General features: G+C 41.7%; 1 pseudogene; it reads right to left on the minus strand.

The window, feature by feature from the left end:
- Positions 1–10,655: 10,655 nt before the first annotated feature.
- LOC148012018 (putative ion channel SYM8 pseudogene) lies at positions 10,656–11,517 on the minus strand (annotated as a pseudogene).
- Positions 11,518–18,858: the final 7,341 nt, after the last annotated feature.

Here is an 18,858-nt window from a genome sequence, read left to right on the forward strand (position 1 = left end):
GCCCAGACCATTAGAGAAGAAGGGACATCGTCGTTATGGAGGGGCAACCTAGTCGATGTGGTGCGCTACTTCTCCAGTTAGGCATTTCAATGATGAGAAGAAGCACCACATAGACACAGGGACATACGAACAGAAAGAGAGAGAAGGGGGGCACAAGGCATAGGCAGAGGTAGGGCTTGTTGAAAAAGAGGATGAGCAAGGCAACCAAAACGACCTCCTCTTCCTCATTATCCAAAAGAATCCACTCTTCTTCCATTGCCCAACTTTCTAGAATGCCTCTTACTTTAACCCAAGATTTGGATTCTGCACCCCTTCGTCCTCTAGTTGCAAAACCACTCACAGGTTTGAACCTTAAGGTTATCATAATTTTAAGACAAACTCAACTTAAAAAATTAAATAAAAACTTCATGTGACACTCGTTCCCACACCTACTACAATCCTCTTTTTATTACACCGGTGAATTGAAAACCTTAGTCCTCTTTTTATTTTAATCTTTAACTTTAAAAACAAAAATTCACATAAGTGATCATTCCCATGCTCTACTTTTACTTGTCTCACATAGTCAAAGCTTTGTGTGGCTAACCTTAGCCTTGCCTCCTCCTTAACAAACCCTCCCATGGGCCTCATATATTTACCCTCACCATTTTGCCAACACAGCTTCACCCCTCTTTTCCTTATTATGTCCACATAGCCAACCCTCAATGCCCTTTTAAAGAACAAATAATGTCACCAATCTAAATTGAGACATAACATTATCAAAGAAACAAAAAGCTAAAAACATCAAACCTAAGCGCGTCTTCTAAAATTCTAAAAAATACCCTTGTTATACCTATCCCTAGCAATCACAATGCAAACCCTTTTCCAAGGGGATAACTAGCTAAAACAATTTTATCATCGTAGCTAAAAATGCTAACAAAATGTCAAGTGTGTTTGGAGCTACATGATGGGATCATCTTTCTTTTCCTATGGGATGGAGAAATTGTGCTTATGATCCCTTGTTGAAGACAGAACCCTATCCTTCAACAAGTATGCAAACTTTTCAGTGTGGGAGTATAGTGGAGGTAGGAGTTCCCTTACTCGAGTGGTCATGGATTTGGAGTCCCATACCCTACCATGGCTAGGCCTTGTTTTACTAACAATTTTGGAAGTTGTTTTTTGATAGACAATGGTTCTTCTTTGGCAAGGTTCACGAGGACGCTTCACATTTCAGTGTGGGAGGAATATGATGACACCCAAAAGAAGCATAAAAACAAGGCACAAAAGAATCCAAGCATGCATCATATTTTCATTTTTTGTCAAGAGAATAATACTACATTGTTACAAAATCACTAAAATACACACCTATATGAGGGGGCCACATCCACACACACCATAATAAATAAATGGTATACACAAAAGTGTTACGTGCATGCATTTGTGAAGGGTAGGAATACTCAAAATTAAAGGCCAAAGGCCTTATAATATCAAATGTATCAAAGTTTCAAAGAAATAATAAAATACGAAGGGGTGTGCTTTTTGGGGAAGAGGTGGGGTGGAGTGCACGAGTGGTTATGTGCCTCTTTCCCTTCCCTCTCTTGTCCAATGGCACATTCTCCTTTTTGGTGGTGCAAATAGTTGTTCTCTCTCCTCTCTCCTCTGTCTTTTGTGCAAAAATTCTTCTTTTCCCTTTTGTTCTTGCATAATGGTTGAAGCTATGGATGAAGATGATGAAGATAACGAATCAATTGATTATTAAGTGGAAGATTTATGGTTTCTTTTCAGTTTTGAGATTAATGGCTCAGCCATGTGCATAGATTTTGCATGCTTCTACCTTGGTTTCATGTTCATTTCCTGCCGTGGGAGGGTTGCTGTCAATAGACCTTCGCATAGAGCAATGCCTAAATTAACCAATAAAAATCACGATTTGCATCTGTATAAAAATTAAACACACAAAATGTTAGTTTCCATTGATAGGATGCAATTGCACCGATGGATAGAAACCTAGACTTTCATATACACAAGTCACATGAGATCCGGTGCATTAGGAATAAGTATAATTGCCTGCTAATTGATTTATTGATCTTGATGTAGACTATCGCAAATGGATACGTTCCTAGATTAATAGAAGTTGGTGACCTAACTCTAAATGGACTGTTGACCCAAGTTATGCTTGATTGTTTGAAAAGGATATCTCCAAGTGAATATCGACTGATTGTGTTGGTAAGAGGAGAGAATCTTACTAAGGATAGGTGGGTCATAAGCAAGGTGATTGGTTGATGTGGTTTTGGATGCTAATCCAAGTTGTTTGTGATTTATGATTTCATGGCCGGGTCTATGATGACTGATTGCCATGGGAACAAAAATGATTTTTTCCTAGTTAAAGGATGTTAGGTTGGTTGTTTCAGCTTGATAGTTCCCGAAAGGATACTTGAGGATTGGCCGTGGTTTTGGATGAATATCCAAGTGATTACATTGTCATGGAGGGAACTGTAAGGATAAATTGCCATGGGAACAAAAGGAATGTTTTCCCTGGTAAATGCTATTAGACTGGTTGCTTCAGCTATGGATGATTTCCTAAAGGGATAATTAAGGAAGGATGGCGCTACCCCCCACGAACCGCCAAACCCTAACCAAGGGGGTTATGAATCCACGCCGAGAATGTGGACTGAACCCACCGCGAGAGGTCTCTCCATGGAAATTACTTGGTGTAGGAGGATGCTTGGGTGCCAGGGGGGCTCTGGCCGTAAATCCCAATGCCTCCGGACCTTACAAAAGTGTTCTACGTGACTCTAGATGGGATCTCGAGGCCTTGATACTAGTTACAAGTCAGAATCTTGGTAGGATAAACCTTCAGGTTTTTATTGCCGAGAGGCGGAAGGATTTTTCTGTGGAGGCAGAAAGAGACACTTAATTCTCATGTATGGGCAGGAGACAAACATTAATTTGAAGATAAGTTAAGGAAGTGTTTGATCTTGTTTTATCTTGTCTTCCTGTCTCAGTGCCCTAAATTACGTAAAGGAACCTGTGATTAATGGGTTAATTAAGAAAGCTGCTTTTATGTGTCAAACATAATGTGGTAGGTAATTAGATAACTAAAAAAACCCCTGAGAGAAGCGTGGTGGATGTGACCAATGGGTCTATCCTACGGAAGGGTGGTCTCGGTTAGCCAAGAGCTTTCCCCAATGGAATTTATTTGATGCAAACGTTAGTTAGAAAAGGACCCTAGAACTTGTAAGTTGAAACCCTGATTCATACCATTTTAGGGGACCGGAATGGGACTATGCCCTATGGGCAGAGAGGTCGAGTGATGCCTCCCTCTCGTTTCCCATTCTATTTGAACCAAGTGTGGTATGAGTCTTCTTTGGTCCTGTTGTATCTGCACAAGGTGGAGCTGTTAGAAAATCAAGCTCTTTCATGTGTGTTGGACACAGCTAGTCTAGCTATATTAGTCAGGTATATTAAATAAGTCGGTACTCTAGTCTTTATGGTTGGTGTGAATGGTCCTTCGTGACTCGTAAATACTTGACTTATGTTCTTTCAGTAAATGAGAAGAATGAAGAGAGGAAGCATGTTGCTTCACTCTGTGTGTTGCTCTCTATCTGCATCTATGAAAGCGAACATGGTATCAGAGCCATGAATGGGCTCACTGGTGGAATGCACTGGAAAAGAAGACTTGAAGCTTGAAGACAAAGTGTCTCTATGAAGAAGAAAGGATGCCATTGTTACTCTATCAAGGTATATGTCAGGGTTTATGCATTCTATCTATGCAAGAGCTTGCTATAGCTTGTTGGGCAGTCTCTCAGGGCCTCACTGAGTACTAGGGTGTGCTCTATGATCATCATTGTCATCGAATGCTGCTACTGCATACTCCAGATAGGTCTGCATGTTTGCGCCTGTTGTGGCTGAAGACATATCTGACTGCAAAACAAGGCATTGGGAGCTTATCAAGCAATCTACATCTTGCATATACACCTTGGAAGGTGGTTGAAGGTCTTGGCATACTAATACTTGGATGTGTGCTTAGTTATGAGTTACAGATCTGATCTACAAATCTGAAACAGGAGTAGTCCAGCTGTAAACAGTGATAGGGCAGCTTGTATTTGATCTTGGTTGGAGCTTGAAGCTCTTTGACATGCTTTGTGGACTTCATTGAAGCCTAGATGCACTCTGGAAGACATATGTATCGGTCTTCATGCCTTTGAGCTGAAATTCCTTGAAGAAAATACTCAGATCTGGAAGTGTAAACAGGCTGAAAAATTGTCAAAATCTGTGGGCAACAAGCATTGTCTTCATTTGAAGCATTGCATTACATTAGTTGGTGTCAATCGGATGTATGACTTGAAATATGTCTTATGGTTACTATGCAACCTAAGATGAGCATTGAATGCTCTTGAAAGACTGAAATATGGAGCAGAGAATAAATGTAATAACAATGTATGGGCTGGGCTGGTTACAAACAACTGATGCATCTTCTGACTTGGTTCCTTCAAGACGGGTTTGACTCCTTGAAGACGGGTTGTCTGTGGTTACCCGAATGCTCATATATTGAATTGGTCATCAAGTACTGAATGTATGGAATGTATTTGGAGTTCTTGGACTCAAATACACGCACTGTGATTGAATGTATTTGATTGATTGAAACCTGCAGCCAGATTAGTATGCTTTTGTACTTGCAGTACATGTATACAGTGTCAGATTGACTTGTTTGGAACCTCGTATGTAGAGGTTAACATCTGAACTGCTGTAGGTGTATTTTGGATCATATACCACTTAGTTTTGGGCTTGAAACCACTGCTGGTCACTCACAGATTATAGTTTTCAGACTGCATGTATGTACCCTGGTAGTGAGGTTGCAGGAGTTTAAACTGAAGCAAATACATAGCATATGTATTGACTATTTTACCTACATGTTAGGCTACTTGTTTGTGGGCTATTTTGGGTTGTCAGTGGGCTGCAATACCCTGGTTTTTTACTACAATTAAATGCAGAAAACTGTCATAAACAGTTGCGGGCTGAAACTGAACTGTTAAGAAGACCTTGGTTTGCAGGTAGTTAGGCAGTGTCTACAAAATGGCAAATGCAGATAGAACTGATAGCATAACCCAGATTGTGGGGGAAAAGCTTGATAGCAACAATTATGCAATATGGAAGTTCCGCATGGAGAACTTTCTGATAGACAAGGGATACTGGGACTTAGTGATAGGCGTTGAGGCTGAACCTGAAGTTCCAGAAAGGAATCCTACAACTGATCAAAGACGAGCGCATTGAGCTTGGACGGAAAGAGCTCGCAGGGTTTTACATTGGCTGTCATTATGCATCTTAGATGCTATGGTGATGCAGATCATGAACTGTAAGTCCCTAGCAGATGCATGGAACATATTGGCCAAATATTATGGCACAACCACAAGTGCCAGGAAGATACAATTGAAGTAGAAATTCAATAACATGGAGAGAAAGAGCAGATCCATATAGGATTATGTCACAGAGGTTAAGACCATAGCAAATCAGCTGGCATCTGTTGGTTCACAGGTTGAAGATGAAGATATGGTTGCAGTGACTTTGAATGGCTTGGGTCTTGAATACAATTCTTTTGACACTTCAATGTCTGTGCGGGCTGAAATGCCTGACTTTAATGAGCTGGTTGCATTATTGATTTATGAAGAGGTGAAGCTTGGCTTAGCTACAGGGTCAAGCAGTTCAAAGAATAAGGATGCAATTTTTAACTCGAATCAGCATGGCCATGGTAGCCGTGGTAGGGGCTATGGATCTGGCAGAGGAGGCCAGCGGAATGCATCCTATGGTAATAGCAATCAGCCATCATCAAATGCAAGAGGTGGTGGAAATTTTTGAGGCAAGGAGAGATCTAACTCCCATGGCAGAGGCTCATGGTAGCAGCAACGTTGGTCTGACAATCCGAACAAGGATAAGGATTGTCATTATTGCGAAAAGTATAGGCATATTGCAAAGGACTACTGGAAGAAGCAGGAAAACCAGAAGGGCAAACAGCATGGACACTATGCTACGTCCAGTCAGGCAGATGACTCTGGTGATAGACTGTTTGCCATGCAATATGTCAAAAATAAGGCTGCTGAAAAATCATATGTCAGTGAGGGGGAGATATGATGTCTGGACAACAAAGGAAAAGAGAAAGCTACTCAGGATGCATCTGCTATGATGACACCTGGTAGAATGACTTCTGGCTATGAGTCTGGTGATACTTTAGACAACAAACTTGGTATTCCGACTGTCTATACGCCTGGCACAAGGCAGAGCAGGTATATTTCGCCTCATGAGAGAGGGGAATAGAGTAGTGCACCACAGCTTAGATGATCACAGAAGGTCAGATACCCTGTTGACAGGTTGACATACAATGGCTACTCCGTAAAGCATTATGCTTACATGACAAAAGTGATGGAGGTCAAAGAACTAGGTACATATGCTGAAGCAGTGAAAGATGAGAACTGGTGTGTAGCCATGGACGAAGAAATGAATGCATTGGCTGAAAATAAGACATGGGATTTAGTGCCATTGCCTGAAGGGAAAAATACAATTGGCTGAAAATGGGTCTACAAAATCAAATGCAAGTCAGATGGCAGTGTGAAGAGATACAAAGCCAGGCTGGTCGCAAAGGGGTATGCCCAACAGTATGGACTTGATTATGAGAAAACATTCAGCCCTGTTGCCAAGATGGCAACCATACGTACTGTGATTGCCTTGGTTGCTGCTAAAGGCTGGAAATTGCAGCAGATGGACATTAAGAATACATTTCTTAATGGTGACCTAGCAGAGGATGTCTATATGGTTCAGCGGGAAGGATATGTTCACCCTGATTTTCAGCATTATGTATGCAGGCTAAAAAAAGCATTGTACAGGCTGAAGCAGGCTCCGAGAACTTGGCATGCTAGGATCAATAACTACTTGCAGAGATTGGGTTTTGTTGTTGGCAGGGCTGATCATAGCCTATTTACAAAGAAGACTGACAGTGGCTTGGTAGTGCTGGTCATATACGTTAATGATTTGATAATCACTGGTGATGATGACTTGGGCATACAGCATTTAGTGAAGATGCTGAAATCTGAATTTGACATGAAAGACCTAGGAGAACTAAAGTATTTCTTGGGCATTGAGGTAGTTCCAGCTGAAAATGGTTTATGGATGATGCAGAAGCACTATGCCATGGAGATGCTGAAGAAGTATGGCATGGCTGAATGCAAACCGTTGGATACACCTCTTGATCAGAATGTCAAGCTAGACATGAACACTGGGGCTGAAGTAGAGGATGTGACTATGTACAGGCATATGGTTGGCAGCTTGATTTACTTGACCATCACTAGGCTCGACTTGAGCTATGTTGGAGGGCTCATAAGCCAGTTTATGCAGAAGCCTAGAAAGCCGCACTTGGATGCAGTTAGACGCATTATGAGATATGTTAAGTCCATCGTAGAGTATGGGCTGTTCTATGTCAGAGATAAGCCCTTGACATTGATTGGATACACGGATGCAGATTGGGTAGGTTGCTCATATGACCGTAGATCTACGAGTGGATATGCATTTGGATTTGGTAGCTGTATGATTAGATGGAGCAGTAAGAAGCAGCCTACGGTTGCTTTGTCGAGTATTGAGTCAGAGTACAGGGGTGCTGCATTGGCAGCATGCGAGATTTCATGGCTGCTCAAGCTTATGGTGGGGCTGATTTGGACATACAGGTAGATGCTCCAGTGAAGTTAATATGTGGTAATCTGAGTAGTGTACTCCTGGCTATGAATCCAGTCTATCATGCTAGGATGAAACACATAGAGGTACACTACCATTTCATCAGAGAGATGGTTCTTACAGGACGAGTTGATCTTATGCATATAAAGACAAATGAACACGTTGCGGATTTCTTTACCAAGTCCTTTGGTAAAGATAAATTCTGTGGTTTTAGGCAGATGCTTGGTGTACAGATGGTGTCTTGAGCTTGAGGTGGAGTGTTAGTAAATCAAGCTCTTTCATGTGTGTTCGAGCTGGACACAGTTAGTCTAGCTATATTAGTCAGGTATACTAAATAAGTCGGTACTCTAGTCTTTATGGTTGGTGTGAATGGTCCTTCATGACTCGTAAATACTTGACTTATGTTCTTTCAGTAAATGAGAAGAATGAGAGAGGAAGCATGTTGCCTCACTCTGTGTGTTGCTCTCTATCTGCATCTATGAAAGCGAATAGAGCAGTTGCAGACTGACACTAGAAGGCTGTTAGGAAGACCCGACTACAAGGAACCCGGACTTCAGGTCAATCCTAGTGGGAACGGCCGGATAAGTTCCGCTGCGAGGCAGACTCGAGAGACCCTAGTTGGCAAACCCCATGTCATTCCTTGGGAGTGCCGGGTGGCATCTTCTAGATATATCTCTCGATGGACTGCTAAGACATGTCCCGCGATTTGAGGAGTGGGCACATTACAACTCCTGATTTGGAGGTAGCATCATCTAGGTGATCAGCAAGCTTCTCTTGTAGAAGAGGATCTGCAGCCTTAAGGAATAATTCAATCTTCTGACCTTCCATACTTTGTTGGTCTTCAACATCAAGTTGTCCAAATTTACTTTCAAACTCATGGTATAGAGCTGTTGTAGCTAAACCTTTGTTGGGTTTTTCAACCCATTCAGTGAAACTTTTCTTCATCACTAGGCCAGAGTCTTCTAAGAAGAATTCTTCGCACAGGGCTTTTTTGAATGCAGCCCAATCCGCATCTTGTTGAAAAAGACCATGGATTCTTTCTTGAAGACCATGCTTGGCTAGTCTGGCAAAATAACAACTCCATGCATGTTGTGGTACACCAAAGAAAAGCATTTTTTTCAACATATAAGCGAATAAAAATAGAGACATTTTGACCATTAAATTGTTTTAATTCATGCCCAACTTCCTCTAGGGCCTTGATAGTTGTGGAATCAATCTTCTCTTCGTCTTGCCTTTGTCGTTGTTATTGTAACATTTGGATTTGTTGTTGATGAGTCTGCTGCAATATGCACATCATTTGTTGTAGAGTATCTCCTGAAGAATCCCCCATCTTGGAGTTCTCTTATACTGACCTTCATGCCGGGTTTACAAATGTCGCAATGCTGTTGAAGGGTTTTCAAAAGCAAAGTCACAACCACAGAGGTTCTTGAGAAATTCCAAGATAGAAGATCAATCAAGCGAGATCAGGCTATGCAGCAGTAAACTCTAGAATCTTCATATTGAATGCAAAGATTGTTGATTTAACATGCATCTGAGAGATTTCCCAAAAGAAGAAGACCAATTCTAGTTTGCACAGTGCAGCTTAGTCTCAATTAAAGCTTCGAACAATGAGTCCTGCTAAGAAGATGCTTAGGTATGTCCAAAACCACGCATATACATAATGTCAAAGTGATGTAATGAACAAGAACTAGAAGATTTAGGAGTCCATTCCTAATTATTGCTTGGATCCAAAGTGCAGGAAATCTAGATTTGAAAGCAAAGAGGAGGCACTTTAAGACTCCAATCGTGCAAGATGTTTTGCAAAATTCCTCAATCCCGAAGGTCTTTAAATGCAGGCGCTTACTTCCTTAGGTGCTAGAAGAGATTAGGATGATGACAATAAATCTCATGTCACTGTTATACCTATCTCAATCTGAAAAATTCTCATAGCTGAAGACTTGCTTGACCCTGCTTACACCTTTACTAACAGGCTGTGTGGAAGAAAGTATCTTGGGCATAGCCTCTTAGAGCACCAAAGATCCATCAGCACGATTAACGAATCACAAATACATTCCAGAAGAAATCAATGGCATAATGTATCCCTCTTACAGAGTCAATGAGCCTCCATACATCAGACCTTTGCCTCAGTTCTTGCCTTGCCCACACAAAGAACAGCCCTTACGTTACTAGTGATACATAGATACATCAGGCAAACTTGGTGCACGGCAAATAAAACTGATCTCCTCAATGCGATTGTGTCATTGCCAAACCCAGCATATATAGAACCTGTGCAACCACTACATTGTGTGCAGACTGCCCAAGCCTGTGGACCAAACTTTGGACTAGTACCAGCTAAAGCACAAACCCCAAGAGGACAAAAGTTCATGCGGTCCTTGCAATCACGTAGGTACCCAATGTCGCGCTCAAGCTGTTCCACATATGCCAGTAGAAGGTGAGAAACAAGTATCGGTTGAGCCCGTTGAAGGTGTGTATAACTAGGTACAATTAGATCTTGGTACTTTGTAGCCAGCTTGATTAAAGCAACCTACAGTCCAAAATCTGAGCTAAAATAAGATCGATGGCATCACGGAACCATAGTCGAACATCTGTGACAACTTGATCATTTCGACTCCTTCCAGTATGCAACTTCTTTGCAAGCTCATCAACCAAGTGCGTGGGCTAGAACAAACTCATCCATTGTCTCATAAAGATTTATGAACCTACTTGGAGACCTCTCCGTCATTCATCTTTCATGTCATATGGTGTTTGAGCTTTTTTCCTCTGCCCCATTTTTCTGGTCTAGTCCCCTTCTTGATCGCTCTCTTTGCCAGATACACTGCGCTTTTCTTCCCCCCCCAGGCGGAATTTTTCTTCTGGTGTCTTTTTTCAGCATACCACACGCCGTTCTCTCCTGCTTTTTCAAAAATAGCAGGCTAATTTGCTCCTTCCCCTCCAGAAATTCTCATGCTTGCCTACAATAGTCTTCAAGCTCTATGTGGCAAAGGAGCAAGTGCATATGTATCATCGTCTTCAACTATAACAAGGATTTCATCTCCTTCACCTAACTGGTAGTCATCTAAGGGATTCAAATTTATTTTTCCCATCTGAGCTGCAACTCTTCACACCACAAGGTGTAGCTTCAGGAAAACTAATTAAAACCTCTCCTTTGAACAATTTGCCATCTAGTTATGGCCATCTCTTGAGGTAGAATTTAGCATTATCGAAACCAAGAATATTCTCCTAGATCTGCGCAAGGCTCGGTTGACGAGCACATTGGATCATCAAACGCCCAATGACATCATGAGCAACAACCATTTCAACCACCTCCCCACCAACTAGCTTTACCAATGGCTCATTATCAAGGTCACTCAGCTCCACTACTATGTGGCCTCTTAATCCCTCTTTGACTATTGTTAAACTTAGAACTACTCGCAAAGCTCTTGCATCACTCTGATCCCCATTTTCAACCTCAGCAAGCACAGTAATAGAACGTGCCTTTGAAACAAACACCTTCTTCAGATCTGCCATTATAAGAGGGCTTCCACTGCGACAAATGACTGATGTCCCCATGAAATCAAACTCAAGCTTTGCAATGTCCATTTTCATTTCCTCCTTGTCTCTTTCAGTAAGAACTACTACTACACCTCCACCCAAACTCTGATTTGCAATAGTTAGCTACTTGAGAAGGGATCCCTATGGCCAAATTTTATGCTGCTAAGTTCCTTAAGGTTTCCAAATTAGAAACTTTACTGAAAATTCCGTGGTCTTCTTGAACTCCCTTGTTGATACCATTTGTATCTTCAGCATAAGCAAACAACTTGAAAAGCTCGGGAAATCCATACTCATTGCAAATCTAGAGCCCATTCTCCTTCTAAATTGTTTGTAAGAAATACTAGATTCACTCCCAAACAGCACTTGTCTCTTCTATGAAATTGAACATGAACCAACTGAAGGTAAAACATTCAGGCAGAGCAAAGCACAACGTCTAAGTATGTACAAAGTAACAAATGTCACACACACAAACTTTTTGGTGGATTCCACACCATGGATGCGCATCATACGACATCCACCCCCTCTGATACTACGCATCCTCCGGATGGGCCAACTACCCATGATCATTGTCGTCAAGATCCATGTACAGATCAATCTCTTCATTGTGTGTTTCCGGTATATCAGCAAGGTTATCTGTCATATCATCTGTCTCTTCTACTGGAGTTTCTTCTTGTTGCCCTTCTCTTGCGAATTCTTCCAATGCATAATCCTCATCATCTCTTTTCTTGAAAATCTTGATTCTTTTTCCTACAATGGGCACTCTAAGCACTGTCCCATCCAATTCTGTCAGCTCATATCTTGCATTGTCAAAGTCCCAAACCATCTTTTCACCATCTTCCGAAGTGTAGTATGCTGATTTTCAAGGCTGCTATCAAAGACTAATACCTAGTCTCCCTCTTCTATTGCTCTACGTTGCAAGCGATGCCTACTATCAAACCTGTCCTTATTTCTAAGTCTAGTAACCTTCAACCTATCAATAGCTAGCTGAATATCCTCTAGTCTTCTCTCCAATTGCCAGATCCGAAGAGCTAAGAGCTCCTCTCTCGTCAAATCCTCCTGCCAAGGTAAAACTGACCAAGTCAAAGCACAAGTCTCAGTCGACATAACCGGTTTCTGACCATACATCAACTCTGCGGGCATATATCCTGTGGTAACACTGTGAGTCGTATGATCAGCCCACAAAGCAAATGGTAGAAGTCTCGGCCATTCTCCAATCCATCCTCTGCATGCTTTGGCTAATGCTTTCACTATTGGCGGATGCCCTCTTTCACTCTTTCCATTTCCCTCTGGATTGTATGTTGTAGTTAGAGCCACCTTGATTCCTAGTTGGGAGAAAAACTCCCTAGCTTCATCTGCATCTAATTCACCGCGATCTGTAATGATCTTACCCACACAGCCATACCTGCAGAAAATTTCTTCCAATAAGAACTTACACACTGCACTAGTGGTCTTCGTTCTCAAAGGTCTGCCCTCAACATGATTGGTAAGATCCTCTCTAGCCAAAACAATATATCTCATCTTCCATAGATCCATAGGCATAGCAACCAAGTCAACTACCCACTTATAATGAATGCATAGCGGATAGGTTGGATGAAGCTCATCTCGATGACGCAACATGGAATACATCTGACAGCCTCTGCAAGTCTCTACAAAGCAAGAAACATCTTTGTACATGCCTTTCCACCAATATTTTTCCTTGATTTTCTCATAAGTATCCCACACTCCTCTATGACCAGCCCAAGGACTCTCATGAAACTCTCTCATCACCTGTAACTGGGTCTCTTTATTGCAGACAACCCGCAAGGGTAATCCACCTCTTTTCTTCGGGTGCTTCCAAAGAGATCTGTCCTTGAGAAAATAACCATAAGCTTTTCTTCTGATCTTCTTGAACTCTTCATCTATCCATTCATCTTTTTTGCTTAGTGTACTAAGGTACTTGCCAATCTCCAACCAATCTCCAACATAGAGTTTCTCTATGAAAGCCACAATATCATAGACATGGCAAACATGATCAACCATAGTGGCTGAAATTTCTGCATCATCCTCTTCTGCAAGTAGTGTCTCCTCATCATCATATCTAGCTCTAGACAACATATCTGCCCACTGGATTATCCTTCCCTACTATGTGTTTAAATTTTGGATTTAATGACTTGATGTATGCGATCCGTCTCAGCATAGCTATATCCGGAGTAGAGCAACTCGTAATCATACCTATCAATGGCAAGCAATCTGTCTCTACCACAACTGGGGCTCCAATAAAGTACTCCTTTTCACATTTGAGAGCCATAACAATTCCCAGTAATTTCCTCTTGATTTGGGGATACCTCCTCTGTCTCTCGTTTAGGACTTTTGCCCCAAACCGAATAGCGTACATGTTTCCATCTGCATCATCTTGACCCACAGCCAACCTATGCCAATTGGACTAGTATCAACTGTCAATACAATAGGCCTTCCGCAATTATAATCCACTTTCCTGAGAGTAGGAGCAATCTGCAATAACTTCTTCAATTTCCGCATGGCTCTCATCCCAATAAAATTTTTGCCCCTTTCGAAGTAGCTGATATAAACAATTTGCTATGTGTGCAAAATGGGGTATCCAAATCATATAAACACACAAGCTCTAACGAATCTCCGTACCTCTGAAGTGGTAGAACAATACTCCGTAATCTTTCCTATAGCATCCACCTTCTTAGGTGAAGGTTTCATGCCATAATACCCACACATATGTCCAACAATGACAACCTCATTTACTCCAAAACAGATTTCTACCCTGATAATGTCAAGTTCACTTCTTCTAACCTGGTCAAAATCTTTTCACAAGCTGCAATATGATCAGCCACAAAGTATTTGCATCCCTGCTCATTTAGACTCTCATTCTTCTCTTCTTCTACACACCCTTTAATGGGCACATCATCCAAGAAAGGCATGGTAAGCTGAGGTATATACTCACGAAGGACCTTATGCATGGGATTCATTATATGTGCAACAGAATTAGTGGCACCTTGAGGCAAGGTACACATCCTGACAAGCCCAATAGGAGTTCTCATAGTGGTTATGTCCCTGCTTTCCAAGGCCAGCTGAAACTCATCATATCTCGAATACAAGTCACCTAAAGAATAGATGGCACGTCCAGCAAATGCTTCTGCAAACTCATCCACAACTAGACCTATACGAACATTCCTGATAGTAACTCTATTTACTGGCTGCATGTCCTGTATAAATTGGAGAGTACCATTCTTCTTTGGAATCGTAAACCACCTATTTGAGTATGGTGTAGATAATGGCTCTAGGATTCCCATCCTGATTTTCTCATTCAACAAGTCAACTAGCTTTGGCAGGTGTGCCCTAGGCATTGGAATAGGTTGGAGGTTCCATGGAATATGAGGAATAGTAAAGATCACCATAGGAGCAACAATATCCGGATTCACACATCCAATCTCATGCGAGAAGAAAGCAAACCCCCTTCCATGTCGCTCAAGCATATCCTGAAAGCACTGCTTCTATGAGGGTAGCAAGAAATCACCATTTCCAAATTTTCATTTAGCAAAAGTCTCTGCTAAAAATTTATGGCCTATATGCTCTCGATTTCTCAAAATCGGCTGCATGGCAGCCCTCTCTATTTGCTGATCACTGTTAGGTGGAAGCGGTCCAGCTACCAGCTTCACCTTCTTATCCATAATCTTGTATTTCATGTCAACCCTGGCTTCATTATGATCCTCTGCATTACTCAAATCTTACTGTAAATCAGCAATTCTGCCCTTTGGTGGGGCTCAATATCCTCAGCCCTCTGCTCTATGGACTGCATAGGAACAGCCCTAAACTCTGGATGCTGAAATATTTCAGCAGTAAACTCTGTTGGCTGAAAGTTTTCAGCCCTCTATGTCTATGTAGGCTGATCATAATCAGCCGGAAACTCTGTTTGCTGAATTTCTTCAGCACTCAACACTTTTTGCTGAGTCACCTCAGCCTCTGACTCTATCTGTGATACAAAATCTGAAATTTCATGAAACATGTCTAGGGACTGCACTGATACATTACTGTGACAACTCTGCATATCAGTTTTCAGCATATTTTCCATCTCTGTCATCGTATCTGCACAAACCATACTATCATATATCCCATCTATATACTCATCATCCTCTAAAATACTCGTATTTTTCAAATCTTTCTCCTTCCTGCATATGTACTGCCTCTAGGAAACTTAGAAATCTTCAGATAACTCATTGAACTGTTTGCTGAAATTCCAACAAAATTGGAGGAGAAAACACTGCTGCCAGGAGGCAAGAACTCCAATCTCCTCTGCTCTATACCACTGTCGTCTCGCGGGACAGCGGTAGCTAATGAAAACCTGAATCCCTCACAGTGGGCAAAGGTGCATCTCGAAGAGTATCCCTGTTTCTAGCATGATTTACACACACAGTCATAAATTGGACTGCTCTCATACCATCTTTATTGCAAATCCGTGCATAAGCAGATCCATCATCCATTACTTTTGTCTCCATGCGCATCTCTGTGATGAATGGCTGTCCTAGGATTATGGGGTAAGAGCATAAATCCTGCACAAAGAAATGGAAATGCTCCTCTACATCTCCAATAGAAATCCTGACATTGGGACATGCAGCATACAAATCACTTGTAGTGTTGTTGGCGGCTCTCATACACCACCCATGCTCTGCATCCATAGGCCATCTATTACTTTCATAAACTCCATGAACTATGAGATTAATCTCTGAACCATGATCCACCAAAGCAACATAAGGCACCTCTTTCTCACCAATTTTTACCATTGTTTCTGTAGTTGCCCTAGCCCAATGACTCCGCGAAAAATGACTACACGGTACCAAGATAGGCTCATCAGTTTCAACATAATGCATAGGCTGAGCCCTCTTCTCTATCTGCGGAAAAACAGAAGCATTCTCGACCATAACCTCATCCTCATCCTCATCCAACTCCCCAATCAAAAATCCCTGTGTATCACTAGTAGGCAATGTATGTCCTTTTCTCTTCAGGACTTCTTGGAACTGATCTTGAAACTCTCTTTTCGAGATGCCCAAAACCTCAGAAATAGTAAAAGTCACCTCACTGTCAAGTATCTTATCATTAAAGATTTTCTTCATGTCTGTAGATGTCTCAATATTGGACATTAATCTAAATCCTGGCTGCTTTCTCTGTCTAGGTTCCTGCATCTTTTCTTTCTTTTGAGCATCCTCCATTTGTCGTTCTGGCCCTAGTCTCGAAGACGGCCCTGCAATAGGTGGAGTAACAAACTCACCCCCTCTATTCTTTTTAGCTGCATTTGGATTCTCTTCATCTCCCTTACACTTCTCCTCAACAAGTACATCTGCTCCCTGAGACTTAGCCAAGTAGGCATAAATAGTGTACCTGTCAACAAGCGAATCCCAACCTGTCTCAGGATCTGATGCTAAAACCTGCACTAGTCAAAATGGTCTACTGGATTTTCCCCTTGTTTGTCGCCTCCATAGCATAGGTCCATAATGCTGACTGACTCTCTAAACCTTTCTCAATCCAGACTCCATATGCAGAAGCATCTCCTCTAGCTGCCACATAAGAAGTACGCGCAGTCGTGTCATCTACTAATTTCTTCATTCCGCCTTTCCCAAAATTGGTAGCAAGCGGAGCTCTTTTTTCAGTCAACCAGATCTTGCCATCTTGTCCCCAAAATACCAAATTCTTCCTCCTTGCATCTTAAAAATATTCACAATCCTACAATGCTGATGGTCCGTACTATCACACCAAATACATCTTCGATCTCTTCTAGGTACACTAGGAGCACTCCTAGGTGCAATAGGAGCACTAGAAGAAATATTAGGCGCGGTCGAAGCAAACTGCTCTTTCAAAATTTCCACCAATTCTGCTTTAACTGGCTCCAGTGTCAAATCCGTTATGCCTTTGATTATATCATCAAGAGAGGAAGGAACCAAAGGAGCAGATGATTTTGGAGTAGAAGGAGCCGGCATCGGTCTTGGAACAGGAGGAACAAGAGGATTAGAAATAGTAGGCACTAGCATAGGCCAAGTAACTGGCTGAGGAAGAGAAGAAATGACAGGGGTAGAAGCAGACATAGGAGTAGAAGACGGTGTCGGTGTCATGGATCCATTCTGTAGGCGAGTCTTCCATATCCGCCTCTTGGTCAAAGTTGAGACCGCATCTTGGGCATCTTGCCAATCTGTTTTAAGACCCACAGGCTTTGTGCAATCCTCAAGAAGCTCTCCTAATTCTTCCTGAAGAGCAGGATCTACAGCTTGCAAGAAAATCTCAACTTTCTCAACATCCAATGATCTTTTATCAATAGCATCAAGCTGACTATACCTCTCTTCAAATTCTCGTATCAATTCTAAAGCAGCTAGACCTTTGTTTGGCATGTAGATCCACTCGCGGAATGACTGTCGTGTAGCCAACCCAAAGTCCTCAAGAAAATACTCCTCTTTCAAGGCCTTCTTAAAATCTTGCCAATGCGAATTTTGAAGGAAAAGATCAGTCACTTTTACCCTCAAGGCGGGTGTGACAAGGCGAATAAGCCAATACATTACGACTATCAAATAACTTCTTTTCATTCTCAACTGCTTCAATCGCCTTAGTCGCGCTGATTGCAATCTCCTGCTTCGAATATAGTTGCCTTTGCTGAGACAACTCTTGTTGATGTAACTGCTCTTGCTGCTGCATATACAATTGTGTCTGTTGATTTTGAAGCTGTATATACATAGACATATTCTACAAAATCTACTTTAAATCATCCGTAGAAGTACTTGAAGCAGAAGTCGATAATGAAGCTAAAGTAGAGGACAAAGCAAGAAGTAGAAGGGGCTAAAATTGATGCTGAAGTATCTCCCATCCTTAAATTTAAATGCAAAGCTTTCATGTTGGGTTCACCAAAGATGTCGAAGGGTTTTCGAAAGCAAAGTCGCAACCATAGAGGTTCTTGAGAAATTCCAAGATAGAAGATCAATCAAGCGAGATTAGGCTATGTAGCAGTAAACTCCAGAATCTTCATATTGAATGCAAAGATTGTTGATTTAACATGCATCTGAGAGATTTCCCAAAAGAAGAAGACCAATTCTATTCTGCGCGGTGCATCTTAGTCTCAATTAAAGCTTCGAACAATGAGTCCTGCTAAGAAGATGCTTAGGTATGTCCAAAACCACACATATACATAATGTCAAAGTGATGTAATGAACAAGAAGCAGAAGATTTAGGAGTCCATTCCTAATTATTGCTTGGATCCAAAGTGCAGGAAATCTAGATTTGAAAGCAAAGAGGAGGCACTTTAAGACTCCAATCGTGCAAGATGTTTTGCAAAATTCCTCAATCTCGAAGGTCTTCAAATGCAGGCGCTTACTTCCTTAGGTGTTAGTAGAGATTAGGATGATGACAATGAATCTCATGTCATTGTTATACCTATCTCAATCTGCAAAATTCTCATAGCTGAAGACTTGCTTGACCCTACTTACACCTTTACTAACAGGCTGTGTGGAAGAAAGTATCTTGGGCATAGCCTCTTAGAGCACCAAAGATCCATCAGCATGATTAACGAATCACAAATACATTCCAGAAGAAATCAATGGCATAATGTATCCCTCTTACAGAGTCAACGAGCCTCCATACATCAGACCTTTG

Source organism: Lygodium microphyllum, chromosome 27 (assembly GCF_053477565.2).
Source record: "Lygodium microphyllum isolate KBCC chromosome 27, Lygodium_microphyllum_v1.1.10, whole genome shotgun sequence".
Taxonomy (NCBI): domain Eukaryota; kingdom Viridiplantae; phylum Streptophyta; class Polypodiopsida; order Schizaeales; family Lygodiaceae; genus Lygodium; species Lygodium microphyllum.